Below are 10,864 nucleotides of genomic sequence, written 5' to 3'. Positions count from 1 at the left end.
TCCCGCGCAAAAGCGGGTCATGAGGTTTGTTAATGCGGCCATCGTTCTCGACTTATTTTGGCCGAGGTGTCTGGCGAGCCATTCGTCACGGATGCTATGCTTGAAAGCTGCTAAGGCTTCGGCGTCCGGACAATCGACAACCTGGTTCTTTTTAGTAAGAAACCTATTCCAAAGCTTTTGGGCTGACTCTCCGGGCTGTTGAGTTATGTGACTCAAATCGACCGCATCCGAAGGTCGGACATAAGTCCCTTGAAAATTTGCCCGAAAGGCATCTTCGAGCTCTTCCCAACTTCCAATGGAGCTTTCGGGGAGGCCTTTGAGCCAGTGACGAGCTGGCCCTTTGAGTTTGAGGGGTAGGTACTTGATGGCGTGGAGATCATCTCCTCGAGCCATATGGATATGAAGGATGTAGTCCTCAATCCAGACCCCAGGGTCTGTTGTTCCGTCGTATGCCTCTATGTTTACGGGCTTGAATCCCTCTGGAAATTCGTGGTCCAGCACCTCATCGGTGAAACATAGGGGGTGTGCGGCACCCCTGTAGCTGGGTGTACCGCATTGTTCGGATGCTTGTTGTATTGCATTGTATGCTGGGGCGCGCTTGCGTGGTCCATAGATGGATCTTGTTGCACCATCCTTTGGGTGCGAGCCCTCGCATTGGTTGCGTGTTGTATGGTGAGCGGCGTTGTATGCCACTCTGTGTTGGTAGAGGGGTCGTCTATCCGACCAGGTGGCTGCTTTGATATCTGGTTGTGGGGGGTCTGAGGCCTCCTCATCGAATTCGGGTAGCAGCTTCCGCTTTGGGTAGCTCTTGTAGGGGCGATTGTCGCTGTACCTTGCTACTGTGTCGAGTATTTTACTCCATCTGATTTGGAGTGTGTCTTGCGCGGCCTTGAGCATTTGCTTCTGCTTTTTCAGACTCCTCGCGGTGGCAACAAGCCTTTTACAGGCAGACTGCTGCTCCGGGTGCCTGTCTGGCGTTATGTTGTCCGGACCATTATCCTTGATAGGATTTGTTTGTTCGGTTTGATTATCCGGATTGCCGTTGTCCGGCAGCGGTTCGCCCTGCTCCAGTGATGGGTCTGTGTGATCGCTATCTCTGTCGAGGCGGGATTTGGGGCGGCGCTTGCATCGCCGCTTTGACTGCTTTTCGAGGGAACAAGCCTTCGGTGCGTCCTTCTGCTCCTCGCCGTCATCCTTTGGTGCGCCCACCATGTATACGCCATATGACGAGGTGGCGTTCCAGGGCCCAATAGGCGCTGGTTCTTCATCGTCTCCTTCATCGGCGTCCATACCGTCGATGTCTTCGGAGTCGAGGTCGAGCATGTCGGTTGAATCGTCGATGGTGGCTACAAAGTGGGTGGTGGCTGGGCTTTGAATTTCTTCATCGTCCATACCCCAACCTTGCTGACCGTAGTCCGGCCAGGGCTCTCCTGATAAAGAGAGAGACTTCAGTGACTTCAGGATATCGCCGAAAGGCGAGTGTTGAAAGATGTCCACAGTAGTGAACTCCATGATCGGCGCCCAATCGGATTCGATCGGCAGGGGCGCGGAGGGTTCGGAGTCCGGAGAGGAGTCCGACTCCTTGGAGTCACGAGTCCCGCAGAGTACGGGGCTGGTGTTCGGCTCAATCGCCATTGGGGTCGCAGCCCCCGAGGTGGCGCCCAACCGCCCATCCTCGATCGGCGCAGTTGGCTCTGAATTAAGAGTCGAAGCTGGTTCGCGTGCGGCCTCTTGGGCACTGTTCGGCAGCAGAGCTAGATCATGCTCGTCGAGACAGTGTGGCGCGCTCGGCAGTGGCTCGAATCCGTCGAGGATCAAGTCCCCTCGGCTGTCAGCCGTGTAGTTTAAACTTCCAAATCTGACCTGATGGCCTGGAGCGTAGCTTTCGATCTGCTCCAGACGGCCAAGTGAATTGGCCCGCAGTGCGAAGCCGCCGAAGACGAAGATTTGTCCGGGGAGGAAGGTCTCACCCTGGACTGTATCGCTATTGATGATTGTAGGAGCCATCGAGCCTGACAGCGATGACACAGAGGAACTCTCAATGAAAGCACCAATGTCGGTGTCAAAACCGGCGGATCTCGGGTAGGGGGTCCCGAACTATGCGTCTAGGCCGGATGGTAACAGGAGGCAGGGGACACGAAGTTTTACCCAGGTTCAGGCCCTCTCGATGGAGGTAAAACCCTATGTCCTGCTTGATTAATATTGATGATATGGGTAGTACAAGAGTAGATCTACCACGAGATCGAGGTGGCTAAACCCTAGAAGCTAGCCTATGGTATGATTATTATTGTCTATGTCGTCCTACGGACTAAAACCCTCTAGTTTATATAGACGCCGGAGAGGGTTAGGGTTACACAAAGTCGGTTACAATGGTAGGAGATCTTCATATCCGTATCGCCAAGCTTGCCTTCCACGCCAAGGAAAGTCCCTTCTAGACACGGAACGGAGTCTTCAATCTTGTATCTTCATAGTCTAGGAGTCCGACTGAAGGTATAGTCCGGCTATCCGAACACCCCCTAATCCAGGACTCCCTCACCCGTCCCAGTCCTGTCAGGAGCCCGCCGGGCACAGCCTGACAAGATCGGGAGTGGCGAGGCTGCGAAGGAGAGGGGCGAGAGGAGCAGCTCGGCAGTGCCCTGGTTACCATCCCTAGGACCAGCGAGAAGCCCTAGTGCGAGCACCAGCGGGGAGAATCGCCGGAGCTCAGCTGGAAAACTGCTCAAGGAGGTGAAGGCACGAAGAGAGCGGCCCCCTCCCTGGCATCCTAGAGGCCGGTGATGATGGTGCCGGGGAGGGAGGGGGAGTGGAAAGACAAGGGGCGGGTCATCAATAGGAGACGAAGGCGTCGGTGCCATCGTACTCTGACCTGACGCTCTGCCACCCGCCTTCTCCATCTTCCCTAGTTCTTTCTTCATCACTACCGCTCCAAGAGGACGCCGGCCCTTCGCCTCCCCCGGAGAGGCAGCAGGCAATGACGGCGTCTGATACGCGTGGGGGGCATCGCTCCCCTTCCCGGGTGGCAAGGAGGTCTCGTCGTCTTCGACGTTCGCGCCAACGCCATCAAAGGGAGCAGTGTGGGGATTACCACGACCCCCGAGGACTACACCCCAGACGGGCTCTGACACTGGAGCATCGATCCGCGACGGCTCGCAGTGAGCCCCAACACTCCTCACCAGACGGCCAAACTGAGCAGAGGAGACAAGCGTTCCACCACAATGGGAAAGCTTGATATCTCCTGCACTACAAGTGATTCGCTCGCCACGCCTTTCCGGGGCCCAGACCAGACTCACTCCTCAAGCTTCGACACAAGCATTCGACATTACCAACCCCAAGCTACGGCCGGAGGCCTGGCCCCGGGCTCTCCCTTTCAGCATAACCCAAAGAAAGCAGAGAATGGAGGAGGAGGAGTGTATGGATGAATGATCCTACCCCTCCCCCACCTCTCCTTTTTATAGACAGGCCGAGGCCGAGAGCTAATCCCTCAGTGGGTAACCGCCGTCCACCTCCACCAATCCATGAAGACCGGGCCCCCACCTTGACGCTCTGCCGCACCACACGCCCCCATTACCCACCCCACTCAATGCATGTTGCATACATGGCGAAGGATAAGGGCGTGGTGGGAAGAGTGAATTGGCAGTTACTCACCCGTGTGTCAAAGTAATTTCAGGGCCATAACAAAGGTGGCCCCACTGCAGTTGGCGTTACACGATGCACGGGAGACCCAGAAACTGACCTGGCCTCGGGTTAATGAAGAAGCAAAGAAAATCTCAAAGGACAAGCAACTATTCCCCTCTCACTTGTGCACTGGTTAGGGCCTACCCCTACGATTCCTGACAGCGCGTTCGGGCCAGGCCTGGGGGCTCCTATCGGTGCAACAAACCCTGGGTCCATTGCCCAGACCATGCATAGGCCTAAGATCAAGAATACAACATCCAAAACCAGACCAAGCACAAAGGAATCAGATCTTTGAAGAATCAGAGTGCAGATCAAGAAGACCAAGTCAAGTTCAAGAAGCAGGATACCACTAAGGGTAGGCCTCCCTTGCTGGGTAGGCGAGCCTGGCAAGGTCAAGATTACCCCGGAAGCAAGCCTCAAGACTGTCCCGGTAGGCCTGTCGGGGCTTATGGATGCAAATTACCCCGCCAAGGCTCCATCGCTCCACCTCACAGCAACGCAAGTCATCAATCGGTGTTGTGTCAAGCCTCCAAGTGACTAAGTGGTTGTTCTTCGCCACATGGCAGCCACTTCCTACAGAAATCACCTCCAAATGACACCCGTCTAGCGATGTGTCACGCAGACAGGAGAGAAGGTGGACGAATAGCCCAACAAGGTGTGTCTGGCAAGCCTTGATGTGACACTAAGTGGCGCATTTAATGCGCTTTGCCCTATCTGGAGAGTTAGGCATGATAGCACTGTTTGCTATCTAATCAGTGCATAATGACTGCTTTGCCATTGTGGTGACCCCTTGATCTATAAAAGGAGGCTCGTGGCAACCATAGAAAGGATTCGAACCCTTGTACACTCATACGCGCGTAGCTGCTCTCATCCCGAGGAAACCATGTCGGGCTAGAGCGCTGCGTTTCCTCCATAATCCGCCATCAATTCACCAAAGCAGGAGTAGGGTTTTATGCCTCACGGGGGCCCAAACCTGGGTAAAATTGCGCGTGTGATCTCTGTCATGTTGCACGACGTTCTCCGCTCTATGTGCAATGTGCTCATCCCACTGCCGAACCACAAGGGGCTCATGGCCCCATAGGTGGTCGTGGTTTCCCATGACATGGTTCCTCAAGATCCACTGTAGTGGGAGGCGAGTCATAACAGTGATCTTGTGGGATTGAAAGTAACGGCATAGCTTCCTTGAGGCCATGAGGAGGCCGAAGATCAGTTTCTGGACCCCAGATTACCTTGACCTAGCCCCCTACAAGAGGGAGCTGACAAAGTAAAGTGGTCGCTACACCATTTTCTTTGTTGCCACCCCTTCCTGTTCGTCAGCGTGATCTATGGTTTCCCCTCATCGCCACTGGCAGACCTTGCCGAGGATAAAGTTGGCTCAAGACTAGCGGGTTTTGCCGCAATATCTTCTCCGTTGTCCACTTCCCTCTATGTCACAAAGGCTGCACTAACCACTTGATTTGTTGTCACCAAGTATAGCAGCAACGTCTCTTGTGACTTGGGTGCAACCAAGGTTGGAGCAGAAGAAAGGTAAGCTTTCAAATCCTGTAGCATAGCCTGGGCCTCTGGAGTCCATTTTACTGGACCAGCCTTCTTCAAAATTTTGAAGAACGGCAAGGCGCGCTTGACGAATTTAGAAATGAAGCTGCGTAGTGTGGCTACACAATCAGTCAAGCGCCTCCCATCCTTAACCGTCTTCAGGGCTTGGATATGCTCTATTGCTTCGATCTTGTCGGTGTTGGCTTCTAACCTCGCTGAGACACAAAGAACCCAAGGATCTTGCCGGACGGAATGCCAAATACACATTTCTCTGAAGTAAGCTTCAAGTTCATCTTTCACAAATTTGCAAAGGTTTCTTCTAAATCATTTATGAGTGAAAACTTGTCCTTGGTTTTGACCACAATATCATCCATGTATGCTTCAATATTCTTGTGCACCTGTGGCTCGAATCCCATCTGCATGACCCTTGCGAACGTAGAACCAGCATTCTTCAGCCTGAATGGCATATGCACGAAGCAATATGTGTTGCACAGGGTGATCAAGGCAGTTTTTTCTTCGGCTTCCTTGGCCATGAAGATCTGGTGATACCTAGATTATGGATCCAAGAAGGACGGCAAGTCACATCCACAGGTGGAATCAACAATCTAGTGAATACACGGCAGGGGGAAGGGGTCCTTTGGACAAGCTCTGTTCCAATCAGTGAAGTCTATACAAAGTCTCCACTTCTCGTTAGCCTTGCGAACTACCGCTGGATTAGCCAACCAACTTGGATGTAGTACTCCTCGGACCAAACATGTTGCTTATAGCTTCTTGATCTCCTCGGCAATGAACTGTTGTCTCTCCAAAGCCTACTTTATGAATTTTTGCTTGACGGAGTGGGCGTGAGGACAGACAACAAGGTGGTGCTCGATAACCTCCCTGTGAACAACGGGGATGTCAGAAGGTTTCCATGGAAACACATCGACATTTTCCCATAGCAAGGCAACAAGCGCGCTTTCCTATTTGTCGTCAAGGGTAGCACTTATGGTGAATGTACCATCAGTGCCATCCTACCATGCTAAAACTTTCTTGGTTGCCATGGGAACACCCTTGGATCTCTTGATATTTAAACTCTGTGGCAAGTCGCTGCTCGGCGTGGCATACTCCGAAGAGATGCACCTCCCGGAGTCCTTATCAGAGTTCTGTATGGTTCCTTTAACTTTCTTCTCCCTCTTGGCAGGATCTGGGCCCCTGGCAGCCTCTGTTGCAACCACATCCCTATACATCTTATCCACACAGATAATTGCATCTCTCTTGTCCGATAGGATGGTGATGACTCCCATAGGACCTGGCATCTTCAATGTGTTGTAGGCGTAGTGGGACGCTGACATGAACTGGGACAGAGCTGGCCGGCGAAGAATCCCGTTAAATGGCAGCGGAAGTTCAACAACGTCAAACACAATCTTCTCCGTTCTAAAGTTTGTTTCCCCGCCAAATGTTATTGGCAAGGTAATCTTTCCCTTCGGCTGGATCCTTCCTTGATTGATTCCTTGGAAAGTGCCAGTTTTCTTCAAGTCCTCATCTGGAATCTGGAGTTTCTTCAGCACATCCGGAGAAATCAAATTCAAGCCTGCCTTGCCGTCAACCAACATCTTAGCGACCTTGAGGTTGCGGAATGTTGGCGAAACCAACAATGGCAAGCATCCTACTGCAGTGGTGCGGTCAGGATGATCCTCAATGTCAAAAATGATGGGCGTGTGGGACCACTTGAGTGGTTCTCGAGTGCTCACTAGTTCTGCTGCATTAACCTCACGCGCCCACTGCTTGAGTTGGCGGTGAGAGGAGTGTAAAGATGCACCCTCGTCAATGCACATTGCCTCATTAGCTTTCTAGAACTCCTGTTCACTGGTTTCATCATATTCCTCTTCACTCTCATCTTCATTTTTTTCTTCTCCTGGCCTCTGGTGGGCTTTTCCTTATGCTGATAAGACTTGTCTCGGTATTCATTACGACCACCATGGTCCTTCCTGCCAGTACCACTATGGTTTCTCTCCTTGTCATGCCTTTCATATTCAGCTTTCTATTTCTCAGCCAACTACTCGACTTGCTTGCAATCTTGAAGATCATGACCCTTCGTCCTATGGATCTTGCAGTACGACTCGTCAGACTTGCCGGTTCTCTCAGCGGCCGTTGCTGCCCGGCAATCAGTGCATGCAGCCGCTTCCTTGCCGGGTGTCTCGATTTTTGCCTTCATGCATGTGCCAAGATCACCAATACTCTTAACGGCCATCACGGCCTTCTCCTTCCACTTCTTGTTGCATTTCTTGTTGTTCTTCCTGGGTGCAGCAGCGTCGTCGTCGTCCTATGAATCAACTTCGATGCCAACCTCTTCCCCAGGAATTCTTCTCCCCTCTTCAGCACGAGCACATTTATCTGCTAGCGTGTAGAGATTGCTGACGGTCTTGGGCAACCGTACATTCATCTTAGCCTGCATTGTGCGATTGCGCACATTCATATGGAATGCAGCAATTATAGTTGTCGGGTGTATCTTTGGAATGTTGCGGTGGACTCGGCTGAACCTCTGCAGATACTTGCACAAACGTTCTCCCTCCTTCTGCGGGAGGGTTTGCACGTCACTAGGCCGTCCTGGTGGCCACCCGTGATGGCGCCCACGAACTCGTTGCACAGATCTTCCCAAGAGGAGATGGAATCTTCTGGCAGGTGCATCAACCAAGACCTCACATTCGGTTTGCATGCCAATGGGAAATAGTTGGCGAGCACCCTTTCATCCCTTCCCCCGGCAGCTTGTACGGCGATCGTAAAGATGCCCAAGAACTCTGTCGGGTTCGGTTTTCCGTCGTACTTCTTCGGCAGGTCAGGCTTGAAGGTGCGAGACGATGGCCACTTGACTTGTTGCAGCTCTCATGTGAAGGTGGGGCACCCTACCTCTTGAGGTAGGTACCTATTAGCACTGGGCATGGGTTCATCGACATTAGCTCCGTTGCGCCTATTGGATTGACGGCGTGTCTCATGACGCTGCTCAATGGTGATGCGAGTGTCTTCCTTCTTCCTTTCCCTCAACACTTGACGTTGGTATCACTGGAGTTGCGGATCAGTCGGGGCCATTGATCGCTCATCGTGATCATCATCGTCTGGTGGTTACTGAGTTTGTCGTGCCTGCCCTTGGAAGAGCTATCGCGGCAGGGACTGCAGTGTGGGTGTGGTCCTCCTGTCTTGGCCACTGGTGAGAGCTGCCGGTGTCGCCTACGGGCATTGCAACGGCTCCATGCATGGTGGCTTGTTGACCTCAGTGAACCCAAGGAGACTCTGAATGGTAGCTCTCCATTCGTCCATTTTGTCTGCTGCTAGAGGGAAGTCCTACAACAGTTGAGCTCTCGCTACTACTTCAGCTGCCATTTCTGGCATGGCGTGGGAGGAAGAGCGTGACACCGGTCGACTCCTGGATGAACCAGAAAGAACCCCGTCGGGCTCTCGCCGCCTCGGACTAGTAGCCAGAGGGACTTGGCGCGGCCGAAGCTGTCCTTGTGGACCGGGCTCTTGGTCAGTCGGGCCCTTCCTCTACTGGCGCGGTGGCTGGGGGCTGATGGCGCCGTTCGGAGTGTTGTCGCGCTCGCCCGACACAGGGTGAGGCACATGCCTTGTCTCCACCCCTCCGGGCGGCGCGGCCAATGGATCTCGGCTCGCACTGGAGTGGGCATCGACGTCGCGTTGGTTGGTCACGTCAGTGTGATGAGCAAGAGGAAGTTGAGCGCCTCCGTGACCCGTACCGGCGGGAGCTTGATCAACGACATGCTGAAGGGGTTGGGTCACGCTCATGGCCCCCGCTCTAGCCGCAGCGGGAGTGTTAGTGGCACCGCTCGCTTCACCGACCCCATCCGTCACAGCCGCAGCGCTTGCGGCGCCCGCGGCCATGGGTAACGAGGCCTTCGAGGAGGAAGGATGTGCTTCGGCTCTGCTATTCTTCTTGGGAGCCATGGATGACGACAGTCGACAAAGATCCATGCGCTGGTCACTACTTCAGGTTCACACAAGCGACACCCCCTACCAGGTGTGCCAAAGATGTCGGCGTGGAAGCGCGATCACCTATGGGCCAAGGGTGCCCCTTTGTGGTTTGTCATAGGGACGGCCTTGTGGCACAAAGAGCAGAGGCAATGGGGAATAGCACGGCGATGGACTCCCTCTCTTTTACCCAGGTTTGGCCCGCTTTGCAGCGTAAAACCCTACTCCTACTTTGGTGGATTGATTCGGAGGTGGACGAAGTGATGCGGAGCATCCCTCGTCCATCCACATGGACACTCCATCACCACCACTAGCACCGATGGGACCAATGAGAAGGGCACATGCATGCGCCATCGAAATCGAGGTTAACTCCTTCCTTTTCGAGCTCCATTCAAATTCACACGAGAGTTGGGTCCTACCTCAAACGGAAGAATTATGCCTACTTAGGTACCAAAGTGATGATCATGAAGAGGCTAGCACGGAGACCAAGAACCTATGGACAAGGAGAAGGAAGAATGGAATGAGAGGTATGAAGGAAATGAGCTCCTGGACACCCCGGGTACCTGGACAGAAGGACCCCGGGTGCCCGGACAAGCAGCTGCGACGAGGGCCAACTCCCCTGTACACCCCGGGTGCCCGTCCACCACTTGGGTCGCGCCCCTGCCCACCGCGGGTGCCCGGCCCTTCGCCCAGCCTCTGCCTGGGCTGCACCCCGGGTGCCCGACCTTTGGCCCTGGGTGCCCGGGCCATCACCCCCGGGTGCCTAGCCACCTCAGCCACCAGGCCGCAGCGCCCTTGACCGGCCCCGGGTGCCCGGCCACCTACAGCCGCACCACCTCCGGGTGCCCGGGCCCCTTTACCCCGGGTACCCGGACCTGTCCGTGAATGCCTACATGCAATTGGGGTTTTGACCCTTGTATCCCTTTCCCCCTTCTAATTCGTCCCTAGGTTATATAAACTCCTTCCCTAGCTCATTTGACGGGATAGCAAAGTATTACATAGACAAGGAGAGAGCTTTGCTCATCTTCCTCCTCTTGGAGATCTAGACCTCCTCTTGGAGAAGCTCCTCTTGGAGATCAAGCCCTCCTCTTGGAGAAGGTACTCTTGTGGATATCAAGACCTCACCTAGTGGGAAGAACTTTTACCCTAGTGCCATTTTCCTTGAATTGTTCATGTTGGCTTGTGGATCTATCTTGTATGCTACTCTAGTGGATGTGTTATTTGGGTTTGTTTGAGTGATTCTCTCCTTGTGTTCTTCCTCTTTGCCCCCTCCAAGTGTGAAAAGATCCCCTCTAGGGTTTCACCCTACAACATCTTGGTATCATGAGCAAGGTTGATTCACATCTTCGAGACCAATCCCCCCATTTGCTAGCTTGATTTTGTTGTTTTTCGTCCTAATTCGAAAATCCCCACAAAAATAACCCCCAAAAAAATTCTTGCAATTTGTTGGATCTTCTGAGATTTGGTTGTTTTGGTCAATGGATTCGTTGTTTGGCAAGTGGATCTAGGCCCTACCTATCAGTCCCCACCCTTCCCACCATGAAATCCATGGAATTTGGTCATCTCCCAAAAAAATTCGCCCAAATCTGACACCCCCGGGGCACCAGCACCCCAAAACCCCGGGCACCCACAGCCCCGGGCTGTTTGCCCCGGACCACCCCGGGCACCCGCACCTCCCACCCCCGGGTGCCTG

Source organism: Triticum aestivum, chromosome 6A (genome assembly GCF_018294505.1).
Source record: "Triticum aestivum cultivar Chinese Spring chromosome 6A, IWGSC CS RefSeq v2.1, whole genome shotgun sequence".
NCBI lineage: Eukaryota > Viridiplantae > Streptophyta > Magnoliopsida > Poales > Poaceae > Triticum > Triticum aestivum.
Note: the sequence above shows the minus strand (reverse complement) of the source record.